This window comes from Capricornis sumatraensis, chromosome 17, assembly GCF_032405125.1.
Source record: "Capricornis sumatraensis isolate serow.1 chromosome 17, serow.2, whole genome shotgun sequence".
NCBI lineage: Eukaryota > Metazoa > Chordata > Mammalia > Artiodactyla > Bovidae > Capricornis > Capricornis sumatraensis.
This window is the reverse complement of record NC_091085.1, coordinates 54,655,553-54,675,228: the sequence shown is the minus strand read 5'-3', so window position 1 is coordinate 54,675,228 and position 19,676 is coordinate 54,655,553. Positions and strand designations below refer to the sequence as shown.

At 41.6% G+C, this 19,676-nt stretch overlaps 1 protein-coding gene across 1 annotated transcript in view; it reads right to left on the bottom strand.

Annotated features, from left to right (window-relative positions):
* The window catches only part of TMEM132D (transmembrane protein 132D), an 883,628-nt gene that overhangs the window by 272,150 nt on the left and 591,802 nt on the right, over positions 1 to 19,676 (bottom strand). The window lies entirely within an intron of this gene.

The following is a 19,676-nucleotide window of genomic DNA, read 5'->3' as shown; positions in this document are numbered from 1 at the left end:
AAAGACAAATATCATATGATATCATTTATATGTGAAATCTAAAAAAAAGATATAAATGAACTTGTTTACAAAACAGAAATAGACTCACTGACATAAAAAACAAACTTATAGTCACCAAAGGGAAAGGGGTAGGGGAGGGAGGAGAGATAAATTCGGAGATTTGAGATTAACAGGTACACACTACTATATATATGATAGATAACGAACATGGATTTACTGTATAGCACAGGGAACTATATTCAATATCATGTAATAATCTATAATGGAAAATAATCTGAAAAGAATAGATACATATATAACTTAATCACTTTGTTGTACACCTGAAACTAATACAACGTTGTAAATCAACTATATACCAATGAAAAAACAAAGGAAAAAAAAGATATTCAATATCCAAAAGAACAGCCTTTAAGAAGATTCACAGCCTTGGCCTGGCCTTAAACACCATTGCTCAAGCTTCCCAACCCTTGTTTCTTGTGAGCTGCTCAGAGTCCCCAGAACAGGTGTTTGTGGATGACTACATGAAGTGCTGATTGAATTTCCTAAATCTTTCTTCCCTGAGCTCCATCTGGGAGGACGGGATTCTTTCTCCCACTCCCAGAAATCTCTTTGCTGCCTATATTGGATTTTCCAAAGCCACAGTCCCTTCAAGTTGGATGCACAGAATTTTAAAGGTGTTTGAGGGTGATGTGGCTTTTTATTTCTGGTGGGAATGAGAAAGAAGTGCAGAGAATCAGAGATGAGCCACGAACAGAAGACTGGGGCTGTGGGACCCACATGGATGAGCAAGGAGAAGTAGCCAGATGTTACCTGGAAACAGGAGTGATTATGACAATGATTAGTTTTTGGACGTCTTGGGTTTTCTGTAAACACGTATCTGAAAATGAATTCAAGTCAGAATATCAGGATGATTTTTTTCAGCTATGTTGGTTAGTTTAATTCCCTGGCTACCTCTTCTTTGTTTTTATAGTCAGCTTTTATAAAACGTCTGGTTTTCTAAGTGACAGGTGAAAAAGATGCAGGTGTGGTGCCAACCACTCCCCGAGGGAAGATGTGAAGAAATACAGGTGAGGGTTCACCAAGGAGGCAGCAAGCAGAGGTGCTTTTTAACCCTATGTGACCAAAGCCACCTCCACCTATCAGATCTGTCTCTAGATACTGGAATTTCACGTAATTGCAAAAATGATCACTGACCTTGACATTTAAGAGGACAAAAATTGGCCTTTAAGATATGAAAAAGCTATTGAAATATTTATCATACCATCAGACCTATGCAAATGTATCAATAAGAAGCTCGGAGATAAATGGTGGGGAATTTGGAACACGGGGAGGAGGAGGGCAAGAAAGAGAAGGAAGATCAGAAGATCTTCCCAAAGAGAGAGCACCGGTCAGAGAGGTAAACTCCCTGCGTGAGCAGCGGCCTCTCACATGGAACAGGAGTAGCTACAGTGAACCGTGGGCAATGGTGAGAACAAAACGGCACTGGCTTTTATTTTATGTAATTAGTTAATTTATTCTTCATTTAAATTTTCTAGTTTTCATTGGAGTATCGTTGATGAACAATGTTGTGTTAGTTTCAGGTGTACAGCAAAGTGAATCAGTTATAAATCCATAATTTGAAAAGATACAAGCACTCCAGTGTTCATAGCAGCACTTTGCACAAGAGACAAAACATGGAAACAACATAAATGCCGGTTCATCACTGACAGATGAATGGATATGTGTGCATATATACAGGGGACTATTACTCAGCTGTAAAAAAAGAACAAAACAATGCCATGGCAGCAATATGGATAGACCTAGAGAAGGCGATGGCACCCCACTCCAGTGCTCTTGCCTAGGAAATCCCATGGACAGAGGAGCCTGCTAGGCTGCAGTCCATGGTGTCGCGAAGAGTCAGACACGACTGAGCGACTTCCCTTTCACTTTTCACTTTCATGCACTGGAGAAGGAAATGGCAACCCACTCCAGTGTTCTTGCCTGGAAAATCCCAGGGATGGGGGAACCTGGTGGGCTGTCGTCTACGGGGTCGCACAGTCAGACAGGACTGAAGCGACTTAGCAGCAGCAGCAGCAGAGATGATCATACTAAGTGAAGTAAGTCAGAGAAAGACAAACATGTATTAGTTATATGAGGAATCTAAAAAAAATGTTACCAATGAACTTATTTACAAAAGAGACTAGCACCTGATTTTTAAATCCTACAAGAATCACTCTCTCTTGGCTTCTGAAAGAAAGACGTTGAACTCTTTAAGAAACAAGTGGCAGTGATAAGAATTAGAAACAAATTGTGTCAGCCACTGTGGATTGATACCCTGTGTAGATTTCTTTTCCTAAGACACATGCCATTGCCTTTTTGGAACTCTGAACGACAGTTTCCACAAGCACAGGAAACTGGGGAAAGTGATACTAGAATGAATCTTGGTTTTTATATTTGGAATTTGCAAGCATTCCAGTATTCCTCTCCCATTCATGAAATGGGATAATCCTTCTTTTGGCTGTTCTGAGCTTTGCCTTCTATGTTTAGTCACAAGGAAAAGGAAATTCACAGAGCAGAATTGGTAAAAGTTGAATTCAGAAACTCAACTCCACAATGCAGGCACGTGGGAATTCCTTCATAGTAATTTCTTGTATGCAGTATCGTGACCCTGCTCCATACTTCTCACACTGTTCTCTTTTTTCCCCCCTTCCAGGTGCCCTAACCTCAACAAAACTGAACAATTTCAGATTCCACTGGAATATGGGACTTTTCTTACCGCCACATCCCCACATTTTACTCACAGAGTTCACTTTATCAGAAATACCTTTATAAATCTCTCCATTTGGTCAAATTCTTCCCATTCTGCAAGACCCATCTAAAATAACATCAGCAATATATATATATATATTTTTACTTATTGGGATACAGTTGTTTTGCAATGCTGTGTTAGTTTCTGCTGTTCAATGAACTGAATCAGCTATAAGTATACATACACTCCCTCCTTCTTGGATTTCCCTCCCACCGCCCCCTCATCTTACCATCTAAGTCACCACAGAGCACCAAGCTGAGCTCCCTATACTATATGGTAGCATATAATTAGGCATCTATTTTATACGTGGTGGTGCATATATGTCAATCTCAGTCTCCCAATTCATCCCACCCCCTTTCCCCCAGCCCCACGTTCATCCATCCACTCTCTAGGTCTGCATCTCTATTCCTGCTCTGAAAATACGTTCATCTGTGCCATTTTTCTAGATTCCACATATATGCACTAAAGATTTTTCTCTTTTGGACTTACTTCATTCTATATGACAGACTCTAGGTCTATCTAGAATGAAATGACCCAATTTCATTCTTTTTCATGACTGAGTAATATTCCACTGTATATATGTAACTTCATTCTATATGACAGACTCCAGGTCTGTCTAGAATGAAATGACCCAATTTCATTCTTTTTCATGACTGAGTAATATTCCACTGTATATATGTACCACATCTTTATCCATTCTCCAAAGAAGACATGTGGATGGCCAAGCGGCACATGCAAAGATGTTCAATATCACTGATTATTAGAGAAATGCAGATCAAAACTACAATGAGGTACCATTCCACACTGGTCAGAATAACAATAATGTTGAAAGTGCTCTATTTGCGTCTTCTAATTTTACTCCTTCAGTAATCCTGCACCGTTCTCCTATCAAATCTGATTTTCTCTTTGCCCTTAGATCCCTTGCCTGGCCAAAGGATAAAGCAAACAGTTTCTTTTGAACTAACTTTCCTCTCTTTGATTTGCTGATGAAAACAACCTAGGTTGGAAACTCTTAACCTGGCAGCCGGAGCAAACTCTAGGAAGGTCATGTATTCTGAAATTGTGTGTTTTTCTTGAATGATTCCTTCGCATGCAGGAGCTTCTCAGTATTTCTGAGGCACTAGGGTGTGTACCAGGTCCTTGAAAGTTTTCTCTGTAAATTCTGCATATGGTGATCTAGCTTTGGAAGAACTCATCTTGTGTGTCTTAGCAAATCACTGGAAATTTGAATTTTAATAACTTTTTGGAAATATTTAGCACTTGAGAGTTTCCAGAACTCTTCCATACTTGGCAATATTTATCACTTCTTCATGTTTAACTGGAAAGCTAAGGACTGTACCTTTGCAGTGAGAGTGTTTGGGTTTTAGCCTGAAATACTTTGAAAAGAGTAGTCATCCCTAGCCTGTTTCCAGAGTGCCTAGCGCAGAGGACAACACCTGGTATCTACTGTGTTATAGGAGACAGACAAAGTATTGTGGAGTAGAAGCTTATGAAATATGTCTGCATATATCATATGCATTGTTTCTCCACTTTACCCAGGGATTAGAAATACCTGGGGAGAACTTCACAAATAAACTAATGACCAGGCAACACTCCGAGTTCTGATTGTCCTTTTTTCCTTTGTCATTTCCCTTTCTTTCTCTTTCTTTCCTTCCTTCTTTCTTCTCCTCCTTCACTCCTTTCCCTCCCCTTCCTTCTTCTTCTCTCTCTCCCCTCCCCTTCCTTCCTTCCATCCTTGCTTCCATCTTTCTCTCTTTTCTTTTATCCAGGCCATGCTATTATGCCACCCGATCATGAGCAACTATGTTAGAAGTTTTAAAATTTAATTATATGGATACCCACAATCTTGGAAGTACTCTGTATATAATGGTATTTGAAATGGAATGTCCTAACTGAGCACATTTGGGAAATATGGTCAGTAAAATCTGTGAAGACACAGATGAGCCAAGAAGAAGAAACATTCAGGGTTTCCGATGTCCATCAGTGAGAGAATGAGGAAAGAAGAGAACAGAGCTCCAGGCAAGGGTGCCTGGGGGTCTGGAGCAGCGTAAAGCGTTCAGATGCCACTTTCAGTGGCCCTAGACCCAGCCCAACCCATTGTGCCTCCTTCTCCTTCCCTCAGTGTTAGCCACTCAGTCATGTCTGACATTCTGTGAAACCATACACTGTAACTTGCCAGGTTCCTCTGTCCATGCAGTTCTCCAGGCAAGAAAACTGGAATGGATAGCCACTCCCTTCTGCAGGGGATCTTCCTGATTCAGGGATCAAACCCAGGGCTCTTGCATTGTAGACAGATTCTTTACCGCCACCAGGGAAGCTCCCTCCCTGCAGAGACCAAGTTTAATAATTAGCAACAGGGATGGGCAACGCTTTATGTGTGAACTCCATCTGGAAGGCAGTATCACTGTTGAGTTTGAGCAGAGTTTGCATGGAAGACAGTGTAGTCACCCGTGGAGACGCTCAGTTCTGGATTACGGACCTCAGAGTACTGTGGGCATGGAGCTGCCTGCAGGTTTAGATTCTTCCACTGGTGTGGCTCCTACCAGCCCAGGAAGCCAAGAGCCACCTTTCTGCCCTGTCTTGCTTGCAGCTGTCCTTTGCACACAAGACAGAAACGGAAGCAGCGGTGTGGTAATGCGCCCTCTCAGGGACTCCTCAGACCCCTACTGACTGGTTCCACCTCAGCTGGCTTGGAGGCATCTCTTCATAGTTCTCTTTCACAGAGAAGTTGAATAATATATCCTTGATTTGAAGAACTCTTCTTATTTGCCCATAGCTTATCCCTACATGGGCCACTTGGTGCATTGGGTTCAAAATCTCAGCCCTTAATTTCTTAATTTTTAAAAAGTTTTATTTATTTATTTTTGGCTGTGTTTGGTCTTCACTGTCACACTCGGGCTTTCTCTAGTTGCGGTGAGTGGGGGCTACTCTTTGTTGCAATGCACAGACTTCTCATTGCAGAGGCTTCTCTGGTTGCAGAGGCTTCTCTGGTTGCAGAGCTTGGGTTCTAGTGCATGGGCCCAGTAGTTCTGGTGCATGGTTTAGTTTCCCCTCGGCATGTGGGATCTTCATAGACCAGGGATCAAATCCTTGGCAGATGGATTCTTCACCATTGGATCACCAGGCAAGTCCCCAAATCTAAGCCTAGCTAAGCAATAAGGACCCACTGTGTAGCACGGGGACTGATATCCACTATCTTGTAATAACCTCTAATGGAATCTAATTTGAAAAACATTGAATCGCTATGCTGTACACCTGATACCAACATATCGTAAATCAACCATACTTTAATAAAAATCTAAGTGTTTTTCACCTTTAAATAAAGACACATGGTTGTTGACATAGTCTGTTGTTGTTCAGTTGCTAAGTTGTGTCTGACTCTTTGCAACCCCATGGACTGTAGTCCGCCAGGCACCTTTGTCCCTGGGATTTCCCAGGCAAGAATACAAGAGTAGGTTGTCATTTCCTTCTCCAGGTTATCTTCCTTACCCAGGGATCGAACCCACGTCTCCTGCATGGGAAGGTGATTTCTTTACCTCTGAGCCACCAAAGAAGCTCTGCCATAGCTGGAGGCTTCCCCAGATTTAAGGAAAAGAAAACACCCTTTCAGAAAACAAGGATCTGGGTCAGCTCAGACAGTCAATGACCACATCCTCCAGGATCAAATGGAACCACCCCAGTGCATCCCAAGGTCAAGGAAGGGCATCACTTTCAAGCAAAAAGAAAATCTTCTTTTGGATGGACATGCTTCTTTACCCAAAGTGATGGAATAATTACCACTCACTGAGTATTTTGAATGTGAGCTGTTTTAAGGGCATTTTATGTCTTACCTCTTGCTATCCTCACAGTATTCCAATAAATAGCTGTTATTTACTCCCAGTTGGTGGATGAGGAATTTGGGGTCAAGGAGGGTAAACCGTCTTTCCAAGGTCACCAAGCTACTGAGAAAAAGATCCAAGAGATCTGGGTACAGGATGCCCAGTTTGCATCCCTGGGTTATAAACCCCTGTCTCTTTTTCCACTGCCAGGACAGGAATGCTTATTAGCAACAAAGATCAGTAAAACAACTTTTCAAACCCGAGAGAAACACAAGTCAAGGCATTACACAGGGCTTCCTCAAGACCCCAAATTGGATGCTTCGAGTGAATTCTGTATAACCAAAGCTGGAACATTTTTTTGTAACAAGATGCTTTGAGATGAGCTTGCCTTTAGGGTCTTCAGTCAACTATTTTAAGTTCCACAATGTGTCCATAAATCAGAACAGAGATGTGGAAATGAGAGCATTAGACATGGAGGCCTACCATCATCATTTGGAGAGATGAGAAACCATGTCGACACGGACCTTCCAGCATTAGAACAGTTAGGAGCTACATATTTGAGATGCAAGTCAATGCATGTTGGAGTTACCTGTATTTTTTTTTCCAGTTTAGAAAATCAACATATTATGGTAAAAAAAGAAAAAAAAAAGTGTGCCAACGATCAGAGTGTATTCTGTAACCAACCACGTGGACAACTGGTTTTCACCACAAGCGTGAGTGTCCTGGGTGATATGGTGAGGTGGATGGGGGGAAGCAGAGAGTGAAATTTCATTTGCAACTTAGGTTTCTTTTTCCCAGATGGCACTCTATAAGATAAATGGGTAAAACTGCTAGAAACAGAGGAAAGCTGGAGAGAGGGTGTATTTAGTAGCTGAATGACTGCTCTTAGGAAACTGTTTGAGATGAGTTCTAAAAGCTTCAGGACACTTACTAGAAGTCATGTGAATGAGAGCCACTTATGACCAGAGAGCAAATGGTGATGGACAGTGTCAGGGTTCCAACCAAGTCTCCTCATATCTCTGCATCATTTCCACATGCCCTACTCCTGGCTTCTAACACTTTTTTTTTTTTTTAATTTTACTTTTTTAAAAATATTCTTTACACAATTTTTAAAGGTTACTTTCTATTTATAGTTATTACAAAATTATCAACCATATTCCTTGCATCATACAGTGAATCCCTGGGCCCATCTTACACCCGATAGTTTATACTACCCACCCCCTCCCTCTGTTTTGCCCCACCCCCTTCCCTCTCCCCACTGGTAACCACTAGTTTGTTCTCTATCTCTGTGACTGCTTCTTTTAAAAATTATATTCACTAGTTTGCTGTAAATCTTTTTAGATTTCAGATATAGGTGATATTATATTTATTAGGAGAAGGAAATGGTGACCCCCTCCAGTATTCTTGCCTGGGGAATCCCATGGACAGAGGAGCTTGGCAGGCTCCACGGGGTTGCAAATGAGTCAGACACGACTTAGCAACTAAACAACAACAACAAACAGTATTTGTCTTTCTTTGACTTATTTCACTTAGCATAATACCCTCTAGGTCTATCCATGTTGCTGCAAATGGAAAAATATCATTCATTGTTATGACTGAGTACTATTCCATTAGGTTTTCCAGGTGGCACACTGGTAAAGAATCCACCTGCCAGTGCAGGAGATGCAACAGACATGGGTTCCATCACTGGGTCAGGAGGATCCCCTGGAGGAGGGCATGGCAACCCACTCCAGTACTCTTGCCTGGAGAATCCCATGGACAGAGGAGCCTGGCGGGCTATAGTCCATGGGGTCTCAAAGAGTCGAACACCACTGAGCATGCACACTTATACTGAACCATTCCATCGCATGTCTGTACCACATCTTCCTTATTCATTCATCAGTTGGAGGCCACTTATGTTGTTTCCATGTCTTGGCTATTGTAAATAATGTTCCCATGAACACTGGAGTGCATGTATCTTTTCAAAATTACTGTTTTTGTTTCTTTCAGATATATACCCAGGAGCAGAATTGCTGGGTCATATGGTAGTTCTACTATCATTTTTTGAGAGCCTTCTATACTCTTTTCCACTATTGCTGCACCAGTTTACATCCCCACTCACAGCGTAGGAGAGTTCCCTTTTCTCTGCATCTAAGTGCTTTCATTTGTAATGATATCTACCTGTGACTTTCCCTGGATGGCTTTTCTTGAGTTTCTGGAGCCATCTTGCCCACAAGTACAAAGGGCTGCACGTGCTGTAGAGATCACTACCCTTGGTGGTTGGCCTTGGGCGGAGCCTGACAGTGCAGAAGGTGAGCCCTCACCTCCAGCCGAATCAGTTGGAGGCACTGAGCATGCTCCGTGGGCTCCCTTTGGGGTTAGGCTAAAACCACCCTGCACGTGACTTCAAAAACAGCACGAGTGCCTGGGCTCTTTTCTTCTTCTACTCTCCCTGACCTCTTATTGATTTATGGGGGACATTTCCTTTATAAATCACACACAGTCTTGTCTCAGGATCTGCTTGTTGGGAAACTGAAGGAATTTTTCAAGTAAAGAAGACACCACAGGCAAATGACAAATGATATGTAGATGATTCTATCAATGAAAGAGACATGAGGAATGAGTGAAGGGGTGGAGGAGCCATTAGTCCAGGCACCAACCCTTTCCAGCTCCACCTGCAAGTGTCCTTCTGACCAAGCCAGTATTTGTCGGCAGTGGCATTTTGGAACTTTGCATCAAATCCAGACACGGGCAACCAGATGTCTCCTAAATGCAAGTGCCATGGACTTCTTTCTCCTTCCCTTCACATCTCATGTTCAAGATTACAATAAGGGTATTATTTTAAAAAAATTGTTTTTCTCAGACATTATCACAGGATGAAAGTTTTCTATTACTAACATCTTTTTTCTAACTTTTTTATTAACATTTCAGAATAAAAACTTCTCATTACGAGGAAAAATAGACACGATCCCTTTAATGTATGTACTTTATAAATAGGGTTTCCCTGGTGGCTCAGTGGTAAACAATCCACCTGCCAATGTAGGAGATGTAGGTTTGATTCCTGGGTCGGGAAGATCCTCTGAAAAAGGAAATGGCTACCCACTCCAGTATTCTTGCTTGGAGAATTCCATGGACAGAGGAGCCTGGCAGGCTACAGTCCATGGGGTCACAAAGAGTCAGACAGACTGAGCGATTGAGCTTGCACGCACTTTATAATGAAGTTTTTGTCCCCATAAATCTGTCTTCTCACGTTCTCTGTTTCTACCTTATAATACTCTGAGGTTGGGTAACCGGAGTACTTCTGGAGTAGCAAAATGGGAAGCTTGCAGCTTGAACCAAATTATGCTGCATTTCCTGCTTTTACCTACGCTTTCTTGCTTTCCCTGCCAATATTTACTTTATTCATTCATTCACTCAAGTGATATGTCAGGAATTCTTATTTATTGGACACTGCTGGGTGATAGAGATGCAGATACAAAAGTTAGCTTATAAAGATGGAGATCCAGCGGTTGCCCAGGCCAAGCTGATTCTAACTAAACATCTTCTTCGACCTCCACATGCACTGACATCATTTTAGTAGCTTGACTTCGACTGGAGTGGAAATATTTTCTTTTCTAAAATTTTTTATTGGGGTATAGTTGATTTATAAGTTTGTGTTACTTTCTGCTGTACAACAAGGTGCATCAGTTATGTATGTATATATACCACCCCCTCTTTAGATTCTTTCCCTGTATAGGCCATTACAGAGTATTGAGTAGAGTTCCCGGTGCTGTACAGTAGGTGCTTATTAGTTATCTATTTTATATATAGTAGTGTGTATATGTCAATACCAGTCTCCCAATTTAACCCTCCTCCGCTTACCCTCTGGTAACCATAGGTTTGTTTTCCACATCTGTAACTCTATTTCTGTTTTGTAAGTAAGTTCATTTGTACCCTTTATTAGATTCCACATGTACATGGTGTCATATGATTATTCATCTTTATCTGTTTATTTCTTTCTGCGTGACAGTCTCTAGGTCCATTCATCTTGCTGCAAATGGCATTATTTTGTTCCTTTTTATGGCTGAGTAATATTCCATTGTATATATGTATCACACCTTCCCTATCCATTCCTCTGTCAACGGACATTTAGGTTACTTCCATGCACTGGCTATTATGCATAGTGCTGCGATGAACATAGGGGTGCATGCATCTTTTCAAATTATAGTTTTCTCCAGATCTACTGCAGAAGCAAATGATGACCCACTCTAGTATTCTGGCCTGGAAAATTCCACGGACAGAGGAGCTTGGCAGGCTAGAGTCCATGGGGCCACAAAGAGTTGGGCACAACTGAGCACACATATACTGGATATATGTCCAGGAGTGGGACTGAGAGATCATATGGTAACTCTCTTCTGCTTTTCAAGGAACCTCCATACTGTTCTCCATAGTAGCTGCACCAATTTACATTCCCACCAACATGTAGGAGGTTCTGAGGTTGGGGGGAATAGTTGCACCATGGAAACTGGCAAATGTCATAATCCAGGGTTCCCTCTTAGCCCCCAAAGAGCAGACGGATGAAGATTCTTGCTCCTCCAGAGCACACATTCTAGTGAGGAAGATGGATATGAAATAAATGATCCAGTCAACAAATGTAAATTAGCCACTGTAAGAAGAGGTGAGAAACAGAAGCAGCTGGTGAGATGAGAGCTATGTTAGAGGACCCTGCTGTACTCAGGGAGATAAGGATGTGTTTCCTGGTGCAACAAGCCTTGGCCTGCGATCTCCAGGCCAAGTTCCAGGCCGGTTTCCAGGCAGAAAGAACTGCACATACAAATGCCCTGAGCTTGGAGGGAGCAGGGTGGGTTGAAGAAAAGAAAAGAAACCAGTGTGACTGGAACATGCAGAGGGCTTGGAACTGAGGCTGAGAGATACAGCTGAAGGGTGGGTAGAGGGACAGAGTCCTTGTAGCTACATTCAGAGTTGTTGTTTTGTTTTGTTTTTTTTTTTTCAGAGTCAGCAAACTATGGTCGGTGGTCAAATCCAGCCAAAGCTTGTCTGTGCATAGATCCTGGGCTAAAAGCAGCTTTGCCATTTTTAAATATTGTTTAAAAAGAAACAAGATTATACAGGCTAGAAAGCATATGGCCCACAAAGCCAAAAATATTTACTATCTTACCCCTCATGGGAAAAGTTTGCAAATCTCTTTATCATAAGAGAAATGGGAAATTATTAAACCTTTAAAAAACAATAAGCTAACATTGATTTCAATATGTAAATGCTTGGAAATAATCATCACTGGAAGATATTAGGAGGTGGGGAAATATTTATTCCCAAGGATGAAAAATAAATTTGGATTTAAGAGTTGATCTGAGGCTGTTCTGAATGAGAAAAACAGGAAACGAAAAAACCCAAGTGTATGTACAACCCCTGGAATAAAAACTGTATACTTAGGATAAGAGTTCACAGACTAGACTTATTGTTATAAGACAGCTTAAAAAGAATCACACAGAGAATTATATTCAATACCCTATGATAAAACATAATGGAAAATAATACTAAAAAAAAGAATGCATATGTATGTATACCTGAGTCACTTTGCTGTATAGCAGAAATTAACACAATCCTGTGAGTCAACAATACTTCAATATTAGAAAAAGTACAGAATGATCTTAATTGAACTAGGAACAATAAGTCAAGCTAAATTATAGATCTCTGAAGTAGGGAAAAGCGAAAAAAGTCACACTCTTTCAGATGAGTTATGAGTCCTACGAAAATGTCTGCAGAACATTAGAATTTCAAACTGCATAAGGGACATTCTTCATTGTGTGGAACCACCTGTCATTCTGGGCCCCACCTACAGGTGCCGAAAGCAAACCGCAGTCATCATAATGACTATTACTGTGCTAAACCACACTCAACACCCTCTAAAGAGAAGTACAGGCCTGCTGTGTGTCTACGATACTTCTGTATTTTTTCTGTCTTTAGGAAGTCCTTCTGTAAACCAGGTGGGGTTCAGAAATGGTTATTTCCTTTCTTTTCTTCCAGCTGCACATCCTATTTTTAGTACTGAAAGCCTTCATGCAAAAGTATGAGTGTAGGGTCAATGGGGAAGAAGTTGGGGAATGGATGAAACAAGAGGAGGCCTTTGGATGGGGGAGGCAGAGATTACTTGCTCATAATCACCATGTGGCGGGGGGCAGGTTCCCCTGAAACTCATGACCACACCTATCCCCTATCTGAGCACCCAAGAAGGTTCCTGACCAGAGTATGCTGGGTGGGTTTGCAGTGCGAATGCAGATGGAGGGTGCTCCAGATCAGTCCATGATGGGTGGGGGTCAGGAAAGCCTGACATAAGGAAGTCAATCCATGAAGTGAGGACTCCCATGGAAAAGTGGCCATCACCTTCTTGATCAAGCCATTTCTGACCCCTCACCTGGATGCCTCCCACTGTAGAGTTTGGCTTTTGTCTTCATTGTTCTGATGGCAAAGGTGACTTGTAGAGTCTGCATGTCAGCATATAGCTCCTTCTTGGATAGGCCCATTGCTGGGGTCTGATGGAAGGGACTATAGGGGTCAAGCATTCAAACCATGAATGGGTTTGTCTTTGTCTAGAAACACAAGTTTCCATGGTGGCTCAGATGGTACAGAATCCACCTGCAATGCAGGAGATCTGGGTTCAATCCCTGGGTTGGGAAGATCTCCTGGAGGAGGGCATTGCAACTCACCATAGTATTCTTGTCTGGAGAGTCCCATGGACAGAACAGCCCGGCGGGCTACAGTTCATGGGGTCACAAAGAGTCGGACACAACTGAGCGACTAAGCACATACTGAGAAACACAAATGAACGTTTGCAGTCAGGGCATCCAGGGGCACACCAGGACATTACACCTGCCAAAGCAGCCCTAGAGTCCCAAGTCTAAATAGGATTCCATCACAAGGGGCGGGGGGTGGTTTGAAAACACCACGATGGCTACAGTGCTGAGAATGGATCCCAGGTGAATTAGAGAATACCAGACAGTCATTTAAAGAAATAAGGCTGTGGGAGAGACACACTGAAGCTTGGGTGGACAGTGGGAATTTGCAGGACTGAGGCTCATGGTGTATATATATGAATTTCTGCTGAGTTTTTTTAGTTTTTTTTTTCCATTTTATTAAACTTTTTTAAACTAAAATTTTTTTGTTTTGTACTGGAGTATAGCCGATTAACGACATTGTGATAGTTTCAGGTGGACACCAAAGGGACTCAAGCCAGGCTCCCTCCCACCCAAGTTGCCACCTAACACTGAGCAGAGTCCCCTGTGTTATGTTGCCCCCTGGTGGCTCAGACATAAAGAATCCACCTGCAATGCAGGAGACCCGGGTTCTATCCTTGGGTCGGAAAGATTTCCCTGGAGAAGGAAATGGCAACGCACTCCAGTATTCTTGCCTGGTGAATCCCATGGATAGAAGAGCCTGGGAGGTTAGAGTCCATGAGGATGCAAGAGTTGGACGCAATTTAGCAACTAAACCACCACCACGACCACCACCCTGCACTGTACAGCAAGTTCCTGTTGGCTATTTATTTTAAATATAGCGCTGTGTACCTGTTCATCCCAAATCTGTGTTGATTTTTTACACTCCTGTTGATAGAGTCACCATCTTCCTGCCCAATGACTGTGAAGACACTAGTTACCATCTACTATTGCAGGTTTGCCCGAAAAAAGATACACCACAAATACATTCACTGCTTCTTATAACCACAAACACATGAAGGCATACAGACCAGGTTTCCCTACAGCAAGGAAGGGAAAATGAGGAAACAGAAGGCAGGGAAGATAGCAGAAGAAATACAAGGGCTCTGTGATGCCGTTGATGGAACTGTAGACCTCATTCGGTGATCTCTCCACAGTCAGCATCTGCATCCTAAATGTCCATCATAAATGTCACTGTTGTGTGAACTCTTATATAGAGAATGGATAAACAACCAGGTCCTGCTATATAACACAGGGGACTCTATTCAATATCCTGTGATAAATCATTATGGAAAGGAATATGACAAAGAATGTATATATGTGTGTAACTGAATCACTTTGGTATACAGTAGAAATTAAATCAAATACGGAAGTAAAAAATTAAATGTCATCACTCATTGCTATTTGTATATAGAACACAATCACAAACACCATGCAAATCTACTGCAAAGGGATATTTTTAATTTTTAAAAAACTGTCATATTTAATAAAATCCACCAATGGAGTTTTGAAGACAATTGCTTGCATTACTTTATTCACACATGAAATGATTGACAAACAAGGGCTTGGCAGAGTTAAACATGTTAAGGGAGAATATACAAGGATGATGACAATTTAGGAATGTCGAAAACATATGATGTAACAAAGGCACAAAATAAGTCTTTGAGAAAAGTTAATGAAAACCTAGATCACTTTTTAGAAATTGATCAAAAGTGAAAGAAGTTCCCCCTCCCCCAAAGATTACTTCTCCATTCAATGAACACTGGTTTCAGTCTTTATCTGAGAATAAGACCATAATTCTAACTTTTGCATATTTATTGTGAAATCACCTGATCTTCTCTGTCTTAAGCTTCATTTATAAATTGTAAGATCCTAATCAAACACATTTTAAACTACTTTTACTATGACATTTCAACCTCTATTTGACATAGATGGACTTTCCTGGAAGTATAGTTGATTTACAAGGTTGTGTTAGCTTCAGGTATACAGCAAAGTGAATCAGTTATACATATACATATATCTTTTCCAGGTTCTTTTCTTATGTAGATTATTACAGAATATTGAGCAGTGTTCCCTGTGCTATACAATAGATACTTATTAGTTATCTATTTTATATATAGTATTGTATATATGACCTAGATGGACTTAAAATTATTTTTTAAAGAGTACGTATTGTCCTCAGCAAAAGAGGTTCCAATACTCATAGTAAAAGAGACTCGAGACTGAAGTGGGAGGAATAGAGGGTCAGAATCCATGAAGAGGCCCTTCCTCGTTGTCCAGCAGCTAAGACTTCATGCTCCCAATTCAGGGGGCCCAGGGTTCAATCCTTGGTCAAGGAATCAGATCCCACATGTGGCAGTGAAAACCTGGCATAGCCAAACTAAATTAAAAAATAAATACTAAAAAAAAAAAAGAAAGAAAAAAAAAGAAATGGAGCCATTAAAAGTGTCTGCTCAGAATTAGGAAAGAAAGGCAAAATTCTCTCTGAAATTGAAATGTTCTTGGAGTGATCCTAGAAGCGCCTCCTCCACCCCTCCTCCCATCAGAAAGTATTTTCCATACGTGAGTTGGAAGTGCTGCTGCAGATAAATACAGAAAGGAAAATACAGTAAGCTCTTTCCTCTCCATAGCCTGACATTTTCTTAAACATATTCACTTGCAGAGGGAGAGATAATTTATTTTATGTATATATTTTTGTTGGGAGTATTATTTTTTACTTAAAAAATCTGATTTCTAGAGCACAGACACATTAGCATCCTCGCCAGGACTGCAGACGGGTAGAGATCACAACTCGTCTGCATAAACAGGTAATGAGAATGCCATCAACTCGGTCTGCTCAGCGTCTCCGATGACACCCTAGATGTGCTTTGGGCAGAACACACAGAACCAGAATATGGCAGAATTGGCAGGGAAGGGAAGCAACCCAGTTATGTGCAATTAACTCAGTCTCTCCTCTTCCGGGGCTGGGAAGAGGGTCCATCTGAAACACCAGCTCTGTGCGCAGGTTCCTTCACCCTTCTAAGTCAGACTGACGACGGTCCACAGCACAGCTTTTCTCCCTCGTCTTTTCCCTCAATCGTTTTTTAAAATATCTTTATATGTGGACCATTTTAAAAGTCTTTATTGAAAGTATTACAATATGACTTCTGTTTTATGTTTCTTTGGAATTTTGGCCACGAGGCACATGGGATCTTGGTTCCTGGACCATGGATTAAACCTGAACCCCTCTGCATCGAATGGCGACGTCTTAACCACTGAACCACCAGGAAAATCCTTGCTTTCAATAATTTTCAATGAAGAATATTTCCTCTGCAATCTACTGAATAGTACAGGAAACTAGACTCACTATCTTGTAATAATTTTTAATTGAAAAGAATCTGAAAAAGAAGACATATATAATTTATATATATAACTGAATCACTGAACTACTGTGCTATACATCTGAAAGTAACCAATACTGTAAATCAACTACAGTTCAATATAACAATTTTTCAAATAGTATTTCAAAAATTAAAAAAAATTTTTTTCCTCCACTTTAATGCATTTATTTGTTAAGAGAGCACACTAAGACTCTCTGCAGACTATGTCACCAGATGGGTCAAAGGAAGACATTTCGGGATGAAATTCTTTGTGTCTTGACAGGGCTTTTAGTAACTCATCTTAGGGGCAGCACTACAGCTCACAGGGGACGGCGAAAGAACTGTCTTCATCAGAAAAGCAAGGTTGAACTCCCTAAACAAGCACCTCTGACAGGTACATTGCCTGCAAAATCTTAGCATAAAAATCTAACAACATCAGCTTGATCCTGGAAGTCACGATAAGCAGAGACAAATTTTCTTTAACTAGACATGATCTCTTTAAGCATGCAGCTGAATTTGTGGAGTAGAGTCTCCATTCATGTGAAAATGCAAACAGGACTATTAATTGATAGAGACTGGCTCTCCCAGTGGTTTTCTCAACCCCCATCTGACATGACAAATGAAAGCTGAGAGGCTCAGATGTTTTATTCTTTCACAATAAAAAATAATTCAGATTCGTAACTAGTGACTTTCTCCTCTGCAAGCGAGGCTTCTGTTTCTTTAGGCTTAGCCAGTCGATTCCCACATGACCAAGCCACGCCACATCCCATGATCAATTTGTAACTGTGCTCCAGCCCCTCACATGCTCTAGGTCTGAGGTTGAAGAATTAATTTGCTGATCGAGGTTAATAGAATGTCAATGAATTTCTCAGTATAAATGTCAATACATTCAGTTAAGCTTCATTATTTAAATATAATTAAAGACAAACTTTAAGTCAGTGTTGCCTTTCTGGTTTGGGGCATGATGGGGGATTTGCTAAAATCTCGCAAAGCTGCCGTGAAGGAGAATTTCATCAGGAAGTTTGTTTTTCTCATAGAAGCACTTAGATGTGTTTGTTATCAGTTTCATTTGAGGAAAGACAAACCACTTACATTATTTTATCAAAGGCTTCAAACATCCACCTATTAACCCTCACAGTTGAGGCCACTCCCAGAGGGATTTTACAGCAAGAAAGTTTATTTCGTCATCGTGAACATTCTCTAGACAAGATAGCAGCCAGGCAAATATAGTAGTTGACAGAATGGACTTTGGAGTGAATTACACTCTGAATAGAATCCTGAGTGCTACTAGTTATGAGATCTAATGTTTAATCTCCTTAAGCCTCAGGTTTCTCAACTCTTAAATAGTCAATAATCACAACTCCCTCTGCACACATGATCCCATTAACCACCATCACCAGTGCTAGGACTGCCGCATACATCCGTGCAGGTTGCGCGCTGCCCAACTCAAAGATACACCACATTGACTGTGAATGATGTCCCTAGAATAGTTCAGCGCACATCTGCACACTGCACTCCAAGGGCTGATCACCACACCAAGGGATAGAAATGAGGTTGATTAATACTCATTTACATATCCATTTCTCATAGCAGAGAGTGAATGTTTCGAGGACAGGAAGTATTCTTTCCTCTTCTCGTTTCCTTCCATCTTTCATTCCGTTCTTCTTTCTTTTCTTCCTTATCTCTTTCCTCTGTCAGTCCCTCCTTTTTTTGATTCCTTTCATTTTCACTGTTGCTGTTACTCAAACCTTATAGATCCCCATAGGTTCTAGGTACATGAGTATTCAATAATGGAATGATTCAATAACTGTGCAGCCAATGTTGGATCTACAGTAAGTTCCCTACATACAAATGAGTTATGTTCTAAGAGAGCATTCGTTAAGTTCAATTTGTTCCTAAGTCCAACAAGGTTAGCCTAGCAAGGATGGTAAAGAATCTGTCTGCCATGCAGGAGACCCAGATTCAATCCCTGGGTCGGGAAGATCCCCTGGAGAAGGGAATGGCAACCCACTCTAGTATTCCTGCCTACAGAATCCCATGGACAGAGGAGCCTGGCAGACTACAGTCCACAGGGTTGCAAAGAGTTGGACATGGCTGAGTGACTAACACACACAGATACCCAACAGAAGCAACCAGCTATATAATACTGTCGGGGAAGGCAATGGCACCCCACTCCAGTACTCTTGCCTGGAAAATCCCATGGACGGAGGAGCCTGGAAGGCTGCAATCCATAAGGTCGCTGAGGGTCAGACACGACTGAGCGACTTCACTTTCACTTTTCACTTTCATGCATTGGAGAAGGAAATGGCAACCCAGTCCAGTGTTCTTGCCTGGAGAATCCCAGGGACGGGGGAGCCTGGTGGGCTGCCGTCTATGGGGTCTCATATAGTCGGACACAACTGAAGTGACTTGAATGTGAACGTGAAGTCGCTCAGTCGTGTCTGACTCTTTGTGACCCATGGACTGTAGCCCACCAGGCTCCTCTAGTTATGGGATTTTCCAGGCAATAGTACTGGAGTGGATTGCCATTTCCTTCTCCAAGGAATCTTCCCGACCCAGGGATCGAACCCGAGTCTCCCACATCGTAAACAGATGCTTTACTGTCTGCGATCTCAGCCAAAAGGCTGAGAAGCACCAGGGAAGCCCTTGGAGTGACTTGTAGTACAATAGGTTTATAATCCTTTTCACACTAATAATACATTAAAAAAACACGAAAAATAAAGAAAATATTTTTCATCTCACAGTACCTTGAAATGTACAGGAGTACAGTACAACAGCTGGCATACAGGGGCTGGAACTGAGTGAATAGGCAAGAAGAACTACTGACTGGAGGAGGGAGAGGAGGTGGGAGATGGTAGAGCTGAAGGACCATCATGTGTATATTTCTGGAAATCTATTTTGTAGCTTCCGGGAAACAAGATTTTTCCTGATAGAGAGCTGGGATGTCAGAGGGCATACACTTTTCACCCTCCCCTCTTTCTCTTTCTTGCCCAGAATGCACATGTGATGCCTGGAGGTG